The sequence below is a fragment of the Oncorhynchus gorbuscha genome, linkage group LG16 (assembly GCF_021184085.1).
Source record: "Oncorhynchus gorbuscha isolate QuinsamMale2020 ecotype Even-year linkage group LG16, OgorEven_v1.0, whole genome shotgun sequence".
In the NCBI taxonomy this organism is placed as follows: domain Eukaryota; kingdom Metazoa; phylum Chordata; class Actinopteri; order Salmoniformes; family Salmonidae; genus Oncorhynchus; species Oncorhynchus gorbuscha.
This window is the reverse complement of record NC_060188.1, coordinates 82,589,513-82,600,691: the sequence shown is the minus strand read 5'-3', so window position 1 is coordinate 82,600,691 and position 11,179 is coordinate 82,589,513. Positions and strand designations below refer to the sequence as shown.

General features: G+C 44.6%; 1 protein-coding gene across 1 annotated transcript in view; it reads left to right on the top strand.

Annotated features, from left to right (window-relative positions):
- Positions 1-610: 610 nt before the first annotated feature.
- Positions 611-11,179, top strand: part of LOC123999847 (mucin-2-like) — a 60,125-nt gene continuing 49,556 nt past the window's right edge. Inside the window, exon 1 of the mRNA XM_046305858.1 lies at positions 611-1,359. The gene's annotated coding sequence lies outside the window, so the exon portion shown is untranslated. The remainder of the gene's footprint in view (positions 1,360-11,179) is intronic.

The following is an 11,179-nucleotide window of genomic DNA, read 5'->3' as shown; positions in this document are numbered from 1 at the left end:
TCATGATTCTCTGGTTGTGCTGCTTCTGTTCATATTATGAGTAAAATACATATGCAGAATTCAACCTCTCTTCATATCTCTTATCATCTCTCTTTTCTTCTCTGCTTCCCCTCTCTGCCCTTCTTCCAGCCCTATACAGCCAACCTTGGTGTCGTGTCATACCTCCTTCCTTTTCCCACCTCACATTCCAGGGTTTCTCTCTCTCTCTCTCTCTCTCTCTCTCTCTCTCTCTCTCTCTCTCTCTCTCTCTCTCTCTCTCTCTCAATCAATTCAATTCAATTTCAATTCAATTATATCTCTCTTTCTCCCTCTTTCTCCCTCTTTCTCGCTCCCTCTCTCTGCAGCTGTACATACTCTGTTTTTTAATTAGACAGAGACACAAGCCCCACCTTCTCCTATCTCCTACTCTCCCCCATCTCTCACTCCGCCCTCTCTCTCTCTCCCTCCTTCCCCCCTCCCTCTCTATCCCTCCCTCTCATTCTCTTTCTCTCTCGCTCTCTCTCGGTCTCTCTCCGCTGACAAGGATACAGGACTTGCGTGAGAGGGACAGAAAGGTCAGAAAGGGAGAGAGGGAGCGAGAGAAAGACAGAGTGAGGGAGACATAAAGAGAGGGAGCGAGAAAAAGACAGAGCGGGGGAGACAGAAGGAGAAGGAGCGAGAGAAAGAGAGCGGGAGACAGAGGGAGCAAACTGAATGGCGCATCTAAGAGGATAACTGCCTGTTTATTCACTGTGTCTCTGACTCTCCTGCTCTCCCTCCTGTTCTCTCTTACACATGCGCCTGCGCACACACTCTGACATACACTTTCAGACTCACACACACATACATGCTGACAGTCACCTGCAAAGCCACTGTGCTCAGGTTGGAAAATGAGTAGGCTTATAGTTGAGGAGATGACTCTGAGGAGAAGAGAGTGAAACAGAGGGCACAGCAGGGAGGGAGAGAGAGAGATAGAGGGAGAGAGAGAAGAGGAGGAGAGGGACAGATGGAGTCCTTACTGATGATGCTAGGGAACGGAGGAACTGAGAACACCGAGCAGCAGTGAAAGAGGGATGTGAAAGAAATAAAGTGGAAAAATGGAGCGATGTAAGAATGGAACAAACAGAGCATAGAAAAGAAGAGGAAGAAGCATATGAAAAAGAAGAGAGATAGAGTGAAAAAGAAGAAAGATAGAGATGGTGTGTGACTCCTCTGTTCAGTATTCTGAAGGATATTCCCAGCATCATTTCACTTCTACCCAAACAGCCCACGACAGAGGGAGAGGAGGAATGGTCCCAGGAGAGTAGGAAAAGGGACAACAGATTATCAGAGGACAGGTGTAAAGGAGCGATATAAGGAATACATGCAGTGGAGTTACTGGTGAGTTACTTGTGAGTAACTGGTGAGTTACTGGTGAGGAATACATGCAGTGGAGTTACTGGTGAGTTACTGGTGAGTTACTGGTGAGTTACTGATGAGTAACTGGTGAGTTATTGATGAGTTATTGATGAGTTACTGGTGAGTTACTGGTGAGTAACTGGTGAGTAACTGGTGAGTTACTGGTGAGTTACTGGTGAGTTACTGGTGAGTTATTGATGAGTTACTGGTGAGTTACTGGTTTCTGCTTGTTTAGACTCGTTTGTGTTTCTCTTCCTTTCTACTCGGGTGTGCAAACGTATCACAACCATGGGGGAAATGAATGGGAGAGAAATCTGTTTGTGTGTGTGTTGTGTGCATGTGTGTATGTTAGGAAGTGCTTTACAGCCGGTGTGGGAGTTGTGTGTGAGATTGCTTATCTTTATGAGCGGCTTTAAAGACCAAGGGGCTTATATTGGGTTGTCAGAGATGCCGGTTTGCAGATTGAAGCAGGAAAAAAATATATATAAAAAAGGTTTTATTGTCACATACACTGGAATGTGTTGATATTCAGGGTCAGTCATAGTAGTATGATAGGTGTAGTGAAATGTGTTGATATTCAGGGTCAGTCATAGTAGTATGATAGGTGTAGTGAAATGTGTTGATATTCAGGGTCAGTCATAGTAGTATGATAGGTGTAGTGAAATGTGTTGATATTCAGGGTCAGTCATAGTAGTATGATAGGTGTAGTGAAATGTGTTGATATTCAGGGTCAGTCATAGTAGTATGATAGGTGTAGTGAAATGTATTGATATTCAGGGTCAGTCATAGTAGTATGATAGGTGTAGTGAAATGTGTTGATATTCAGGGTCCGTCATAGTAGTATGATAGGTGTAGTGAAATGTGTTGATATTCAGGGTCAGTCATAGTAGTACAACTCCACTGGAGCACATTAGGGTGAAGTGCCTTGCTCAAGGGCACTGTAACAGATCTTTCCACTTGTCGGCTCAGGTATTCAAACCTGTAACCTTCCGGGTTACTGGCCCAACACTACTAACGCTAGGCTACCTGTCACCTTAGAATGCTGTCAGTGCATATTTTCCATGAGTGAAAGTGTGTGGGGGTCCATGTATTTAAGAGAGCACATGTGTACACTGTCTGTGCCCTTAATGAGAGGCATGCCTTTGTGTATACTGCATGAACGTGTATTTAATGTATACACTGTCTGTGCACTTACTGAGAGGCATGCCTTTGCGTATACTGTAACGGCGTTCGTCTGTTGAAGAAAGAGAGTCGGACCGAAATGCAGCGTGATGGTTACTCAGGCCTTTAATGAATGAAAATGCGGTACATGAAATAACTGAAACTAAATACAAAAACAACAGAACGGAACGTGAAACTAATTACAGCCTATCTGGTGACTACAACACAGAGACAGGTACAAACACCCACGAAAATACAAAGCGAAACTCAGGCTGCCTAAATACGGTTCCCAATCAGAGACAACGATAAGCACCTGACTCTTATTGAGAATCGCCTCAGGCAGCCAAGCCTAACAACACCCCTATCAGCCGCGATCCCAAATACTACAAACCCCAATACGAAACACAACATATAAACCCATGTCACACCCTGGCCTACCCAAACATATAACAAAAACACTAAATACAATGACCAAGGCGTGACATATACTGCATGAATGTGTATTTAATGTGTACACTGTCTGTGCACTTACTGAGAGGCATGCCTTTGTGTATACTGCATGAACATGTATTTAATGTGTACAATGTCTGTGTACTTACTGAGAGGCATGCCTTTGTGTATACTGCATGAACGTGTATTTAATGTGTACACTGTCTGTGTACTTACTGAGAGGCATGCCTTTGTGTATACTGCATGAACGTGTATTTAATGTGTACACTGTCTGTGCACTTACTGAGAGGCATGCCTTTGTGTATACTGCATGAACGTGTATTTAATGTGTACACTGTCTGTGTACTTACTGAGAGGCATGCCTTTGTGTATACTGCATGAACGTGTATTTAATGATGCACCCTGTAACTGCTCCATTGTGATATTGTAAATAATGCTTTCTTGATCTAAATCCTTCACCCAAGCAACCTTCTCAAACAGTGTTCTTTATTCTAACACACAGAAAGTGTAACTTAACACACCCAGAGAACAAAGTCAATAGAAAACAGTCACCTTGACCATAAAGGATAGTACATTGGAGTCCTGGTTTTCCCTGAATTGTTTAGTTGACACCTGTTTTTTTTTACAGTGTGTGTGTGTTGTTATCTCACTCATAGTGTAAGGAGGTATGTAGAATACATAGGTCACGCAGATGTTTTTTTAATCTTAACAATATCATACCCACACACATACTCACTTAAATGTGAACATCAATATGCACATGCATGCAACCCTCGCACACACGCGTGCTTAAACTCTACACTACACTACACTACACTACACTACACTACACTACACTACACTACACTACACTACACTACACTACACTAACTACACTACACTACACTACACTCTAACCCCCCTGCTTCCTCTTTGTGGAAACGCTGTGCTGTTAGTCCTGTCTGTCATCCTGCTTCTCCTTTCTCTCCTCCCTGTCTCCCTCTCTTTCCCCTCTTTTATTTCATCTAATCACTGTGCAGTTTTTAAGTCGGTTTAGGCTCCTCGACAGGAATGTAACCTGGCTGTTTCTGTCATCATCATCATCATCATCATCATCATCATCATCATCATCATCATCACCACCATCTCCCTATTTTTACCTCCATTTATCTTCCTTTAGATCTCTCGCTTCATCCACCTCACCTTTTCCTCACTCTACCTCCATCTCTCCATCCCTGCATCTCCATCTCCCCATCCCTCCATCTCTCCATCTCTCCATCTCTGCATCCCTCCATCTCTCACTCTCTCCATCCCCCCATCTCTCACTCTCTCCATCTCCCTATCCCTCCATCTCTCCATCCCTCCATCTCTGCATCCCTCCATCTCTCACTCTCTCCATCCCCCCATCTCTCACTCTCTCCATCTCTCCATCTCTCATCCCTCTATCCCTCCATCTCTCCATCTCCCTATCCCTCCATCTCTCCATCCCTCCATCTCTGCATCCCTCCATCTCTCACTCTCTCCATCCCCCCATCTCTCACTCTCCATCTCTCCCTCTCTCCATCTCTCATCCCTCCATCTCTCCATCTTTTAATTCTCATCTGGTCCTGCAGCCTTGTGAATGTTGACTCGTTTAAAGGTCTCACATGCTGACTACACTGCTTGCTTCGCGTGCGCTCACGTTGCAAAATAAATGTACACATACATGTTGTTCAATCATTGCAACCACACTGCTCGTGCGCTCCAACGAGCGTCTGCGTTGCCAAGCTCTAAAATAGAAGTCAGTTCTATTTGTGACGCTGAACACAATGCAAGTTCTGCCTCTCCCATCTCCTCATTGGTTTATAGAAGCAGATACCCACGTGCCATCTCCTCATTGGTTATACCCACGTGGGTGATTGAAAGATGAACTGAGGTCAGTCGGTCGTCATGGTAATACTATGAGTATTAAGTTAGATGCCAATCGCCATATAAAGTGCAAAGAAGAAAAAGACTGGAAGGAGGAGAGATGGCTAGAAATAGTGTGTGGATTAATTGTCAAAGTAGGGGACCTTGTGCATTTCAGGTAAAATAACAACTCAACATTTATATCCCAGGACAAATTAACTAGCAACAGAAACCTAGCTAAATAGGACAAATTAGCTAGCAACTGCAAGCTAGCTAACTAAATTTTCCATAAATGTTTAATGTTTATCGACCTGTCTCCAAATTAATATAATTGGTTGAGTTTGTTTTGATATTTGAACATGCGTGTTGTGATCTCATTTGGTGTGGGGGGACAAAATCAGTTTGCGCACTATAGCGCGCGCTGGTCCGGTCTGTGCATGGTGTTACTAATATTGGCTGCGGAGAGCATGATCATGCAGTCATTCGGAACAGCTGATGCTCTCATGCATGTTTCAGTGTTACTTATGTAGTATGTAGACAGCTGCGAAAAATACAGAACTCTCTAGGTATAGTAGATAGTGAGGTCTACAGCTTATCATGATATACTCTACCTCAGGTGTGCAAAACCTTGAGACTTTCTTAGATATCGTGCACCAGCTGTTGTTTACATATATGCATAGGCCCCCGCCCCGTCTCTTACCAGAAGCTGCTGTTCTATCCTGCCGATAGAGTGTATAACCCGCCAGCTGTATGTTCTTAGTGTCGTTTTTCAGCCACGACTCAGTGAAACATAAGATATTACAGTTTTTATTGTCCTGTGCTAGGATATATGTGCTTTCAGTTCATCCCATTTATTTTCTAGCAAATTAACATTAGCTAGCAGGACGGAAGGCAAAGGCAGATTAGCCACTCGTCGCCTGATCCTCACAAGGCACCCTGATATTTTTCTGTGAAATCTCAGTTTTCTTCCCCAGCGAATGATCTGGGCCTGGTCGGTTGTCTATAGTATATCCCTCCCATCTGCCTCATTGAAGAAAAAACTCGAACATGAGGTGAGTAAACCGCAGAAGCTATTTTCGGTCATAAGAGACGGTAGCAGCAACGTTATGTACAAAACAAGTTACGAAAAACGCAAAAAAAAACAGAATAGCATGAATGATTAAAAGCCGATAAGACTGCAGCCATCCCCTCCGGCACATCTTTGAGGCTATATGAGGCTATAATGATGTTAAATTCTCGTTGTAATGTGTTGTTTTTTTTGGTTGAGAAGATGTTAAATAACCAGACTACAACTAAACTGTCTCTGTTGCTGCCTGATAAAGGCATCTATTTTTCATGATGCTATCAAGGTACCCAGATTACAACCAGATGTATATATACACTACCGTTCAAAAGTTTGGGGTCACTTAGAAATGTCCTTGTTTTAGAAAGAAAAGCACATTTTTTTGTTGATTAAAATAACATCAAATTGATCAGAAATACAGAGAAGACATGGTTAATGTAGTAAATGACTGTTGTAGCTGGAAACAGCTGATTTTTAATGGAATATCTACATAGGTGTACAGAGGCCCACTTTCAGCAGCCATCACTCCTGTGTTCCAATGGCACGTTGTGTTAGCTAATCCAAGTTTATCATTTTAAAAGGCTAATTGATCATTAGAAAACCCTTTTGCAATTATGTTAGCACAGCTGAAAACTGTTGTCCTGATTAAAGAAGCATTTAAACTGGCCTTCTTTAGACTAGTTGAGTATCTGGAGCATCAGCATTTGTGGGTTTGATTACAGGCTCAAAATGGCCAGAAGCAAATAACTTTCTTCTGAAACTCGTCAGTCTATTGTTGTTCTGAGAAATTAAGGCTATTCCAGGCTATTCACTGTGTACTACTCCCTTCACAGAACAGCGCAAACGGTCTCAAACCAGAATAGAAAGAGGCGTGAGAGGCCCCGGTGCACAACTGAGCAAGATGACAAGTACATTAGAGTGTCTAGTTTACTATCATATCAAAGTAAATTTGGAGTCATGTGGTGATAGGGTGTTTTGGTCCTCCCACTACGACTCAGGAAACCATGCAGTTTATTAGGCTACAGATGTTATGATGTACTTCATAGGGTGGTGAAAGTGCATGGTATGAGCTTGATGCTTTTTTCCAATAAATATTGAGTGTCTTATTCTGGTAACATGATGATCAATGCTTGACTGCCGTAATAATCTCATCATGCCTAACCTACCAACAGAAACTACCTGCAACAGTTTTTGTGACAAATCTATCGCTAGAGTTGAAAATGCGATGGAAACACATTGAACATTAGATTTTTATTTTGTACATGAAAGCTTAAGCAAAACGTGCATTTTGTGTGCACTATGTCATCACGCACTGATTTTTATCCTCAACAATTCAGTTTGGTGGAAACACCACTGGTTGAAAAATGGGCATTTTTTCTTTGAATATTCGCATGAAAATCTGTTGCCAATTGGATGTAAACCTAGCTACTCATTGCAAAATGTTGTGAGTAATCTGGCTAGGGGCTAACTTCAAACTGGGAGGTAGTTTGTTAAAAATGTTGAGCTTGGGAGTCACGAGTAACCTTCCCTTAAACCTACATTGTAGAATAATAGTGAAGACATCAAAACTATGAAATAAGACATATGGAATCAGCTTTGCACATGCTTGGCAATGAGAGAATTCCAAGAGTGTGTAAAGCTGTCATCAAGGCAAAGGGTGGATACTTTGTATAATCTTTTTTTTGGTTACTACATGATTCCATGTGTTATTTCATAGTCTTGATATCTTCACTAGTATTCTACAATGTAGAAAATGGTTTTAAAAAATAAAGAAAAACCCTTGAATGAGTAGGCGTGTTCAAACTTTTGACTGGTATTGTATTTATACATATTTTTTAAACCTCCCATTATGATCCAATGCAGTGATATTCTCAGCAAGCTTTCACATCAAACACAGCTTGGAGCAGGCTCTAAGCTTTAACTGTTACGCAGCTGTAGCCACTGGCTGTCCGGCTATCTAGATTTCTATTGTAATGTGGCCTGGCACCTGTGAAAACATATTGTTCTCTGAATGGCTATCTCGTGCCCCTGTTATATGAGGTCTTATCTGATCAGCCTACTTGTTAGAGGGGTGGGCTCAGCTCTAGCCTGGAGTCTTGTTTAGCGTTGCTCACTGTACCACAGCTAATATGTTGCACACAGTCCTCACTACATTTACTGTAGGATTTATAGGAAATATCTGATGGGCCGATGTGTGTGTGCATATGCACGCTTGTGTGTGTGTGCATGTCTGTGTGTGTACAGGTGTTTGTGGTTGTGCTCACGCATGTGTGTTTATTGGGTCATTATCAAACATAATGAAATATTTTCCCAGGAGAAACCTCTATAGCGAAAATCTTAATTTACTTCATAAATTACCGTTATAAACACACTTAATACAATATGCACCTACCTAGGCGCTGCTCCTCAGAGGTGTTTACTGAATTGGACTCGCTCTCTCGCTCTCTCACACAACAAACACACCACTATTGCCTCTGTTCTGCCTGGCCATAGACATATAACCACAGGAGAACCCATCACTATTGACTTGTGCCTTGCTGTGCCTGCAAATAGATTAATACTGCACAAAAAGTGGTTGTTGTCCATGTTATTTGATCAATGTAGATTTTTGTTTGATGTGGTTGTTTTGTCTATGACCATAACTTTGCACTTTGCCTTTGTTTAGTCATCTCATCGATCTATAAATACAATCACATTGGCTGTGCAGGTATCTATTCTCTCTCTCCCATTGGCTGTGCAGGTATCTATTCTCTCTCTCCCAATGGCTGTGTAGGGATCTCTCCTCTCTCTCCTCTCTCTCCCAATGGCTGTGTAGGGATCTCTCCTCTCTCTCCTCTCTCTCCCCTTGGCTGTGTAGGTATCTCTCCTCTCTCTCCTCTCTCTCCTCTCTCTCCCCTTGGCTGTGTAGGTATCTCTCCTCTCTCTCCTCTCTCTCCTCTCTCTCCCCTTGGCTGTGTAGGTATCTCTCCTCTCTCTCCTCTCTCTCCTCTCTCTCCCCTTGGCTGTGTAGGGATCTCTCCTCTCTCTCCTCTCTCTCCCCTTGGCTGTGTAGGGATCTCTCCTCTCTCTCCTCTCTCCCCTTGGCTGTGTAGGGATCTCTCCTCTCTCTCCTCTCTCTCCTCTCTCTCCCCCCTTGGCTGTGTAGGGATCTCTCCTCTCTCTCCTCCTCTCTCTCCCAATGGCTGTGTAGGGATCTCTCCTCTCTCTCCTCTCTCTCCCCTTGGCTGTGTAGGTATCTCTCCTCTCTCTCCTCTCTCTCCTCTCTCTCCCCTTGGCTGTGTAGGGATCTCTCCTCTCTCTCCTCTCTCTCCCCTTGGCTGTGTAGGGATCTCTCCTCTCTCTCCTCTCTCTCCCCTTGGCTGTGTAGGGATCTCTCCTCTCTCTCCTCTCTCTCCTCTCTCTCCCCTTGGCTGTGTAGGGATCTCTCCTCTCTCTCCTCTCTCCTCCTTGGCTGTGTAGGTATCTCTCCTCTCTCTCTCTCCTCTCTCCCCCTTGGCTGTGTAGGTATCTCTCCTCTCTCTCCTCTCTCTCCTCTCTCTCCCCTTGGCTGTGTAGGTATCTCTCTTCTCTCTCTCTCTCTCTCCTCTCTCTCCCCTTGGCTGTGTAGGTATCTCTCCTCTCTCTCCTCTCTCTCCTCTCTCTCCCGTGGCTGTGTAGGGATCTCTCCTCTCTCTCCTCTCTCTCCCCTTGGCTGTGTAGGGATCTCTCCTCTCTCTCCTCTCTCTCCCCTTGGCTGTGTAGGGATCTCTCCTCTCTCTCCTCTCTCTCCTCTCTCTCCCAATGGCTGTGTAGGGATCTCTCCTCTCTCTCCTCTCTCTCCCCTTGGCTGTGTAGGTATCTCTCCTCTCTCTCCTCTCTCTCTCTCTCCTCTCTCTCCCCTTGGCTGTGTAGGGATCTCTCCTCTCTCTCCTCTCTCTCCCCTTGGCTGTGTAGGGATCTCTCCTCTCTCTCCTCTCTCCCCCTTGGCTGTGTAGGGATCTCTCCTCTCTCTCCTCTCTCTCCTCTCTCTCCCCTTGGCTGTGTAGGGATCTCTCCTCTCTCTCCTCTCTCTCCCCTTGGCTGTGTAGGTATCTCTCCTCTCTCTCCTCTCTCTCCCCTTGGCTGTGTAGGTATCTCTCCTCTCTCTCCTCTCTCTCCCCTTGGCTGTGTAGGTATCTCTCTTCTCTCTCCTCTCTCTCCCCTTGGCTGTGTAGGTATCTCTCCTCTCTCTCCTCTCTCTCCTCTCTCTCCCCTTGGCTGTGTAGGTATCTCTCCTCTCTCTCCTCTCTCTCCCCTTGGCTGTGTAGGTATCTCTCCTCTCTCTCCTCTCTCTCCCCTTGGCTGTGTAGGTATCTCTCCTCTCTCTCCTCTCTCTCCCCTTGGCTGTGTAGGTATCTCTCCTCTCTCTCCTCTCTCTCCCCTTGGCTGTGTAGGTATCTCTCCTCTCTCTCCTCTCTCTCCCCTTGGCTGTGTAGGTATCTCTCCTCTCTCTCCCCTTGGCTGTGTAGGTATCTCTCCTCTCTCTCCTCTGGCTCCCTGGGCTCCCAGAACCAATAACTGATCATGTACCTTTTTTATTTCCTCTCCAGTTCCCCCTTAAACTCCCTGATACGCTGATGCTACTTATTTACCACTTCACTGAACTCTAACCATGGCATTTCCTCTACTCTGCTGCAAGGGGGTTGTTCACTTCCTCACACCCTCCTGCCTCACTCTCTCCTGCCTCACTCTCTCCTGCCTCACTCACTCCTGCCTCACTCTCTCCCTTTCCCCTTCCTCTTGCCTACACCCACCCCCCACAGCTCTCCAGCTATGTGTCTCATTGTATTTTTCTCTCTTCTCTCTCTAAATATATCCACCCACCCTCTCTCTCCACCCACCCATGTGTATCTACACCCCCCCCCTTCTCCCCTTCCTCTGTTGGTGGCTGTGCGTGTACACAGTCCTGTCGGATAAAGTTAGCCATGCCCAGACAATCTAATCTGACACGCCTTTACATAACAATTCAATCTGAAGCACTCTGCCTGCATCCCCTTAAAACACACACACACACAAAACTCCAAGGTGCTTTATTTTCATTAAACATGATTTGTAAGATCATGAGAAATGAAATATGAAATATGTAACACTTAGCCTCTCTCATCCCCTGTGTATATCTGTTACATCCTGTACATGTGCACTATATCTTGTTTTGTCTCTCAATGTCAACATGGGTTAGAAAGCACAGAGATCAAACATGACCGTTGCTCCTTCACACCACATTTCGCACACTCACTCAGTGTT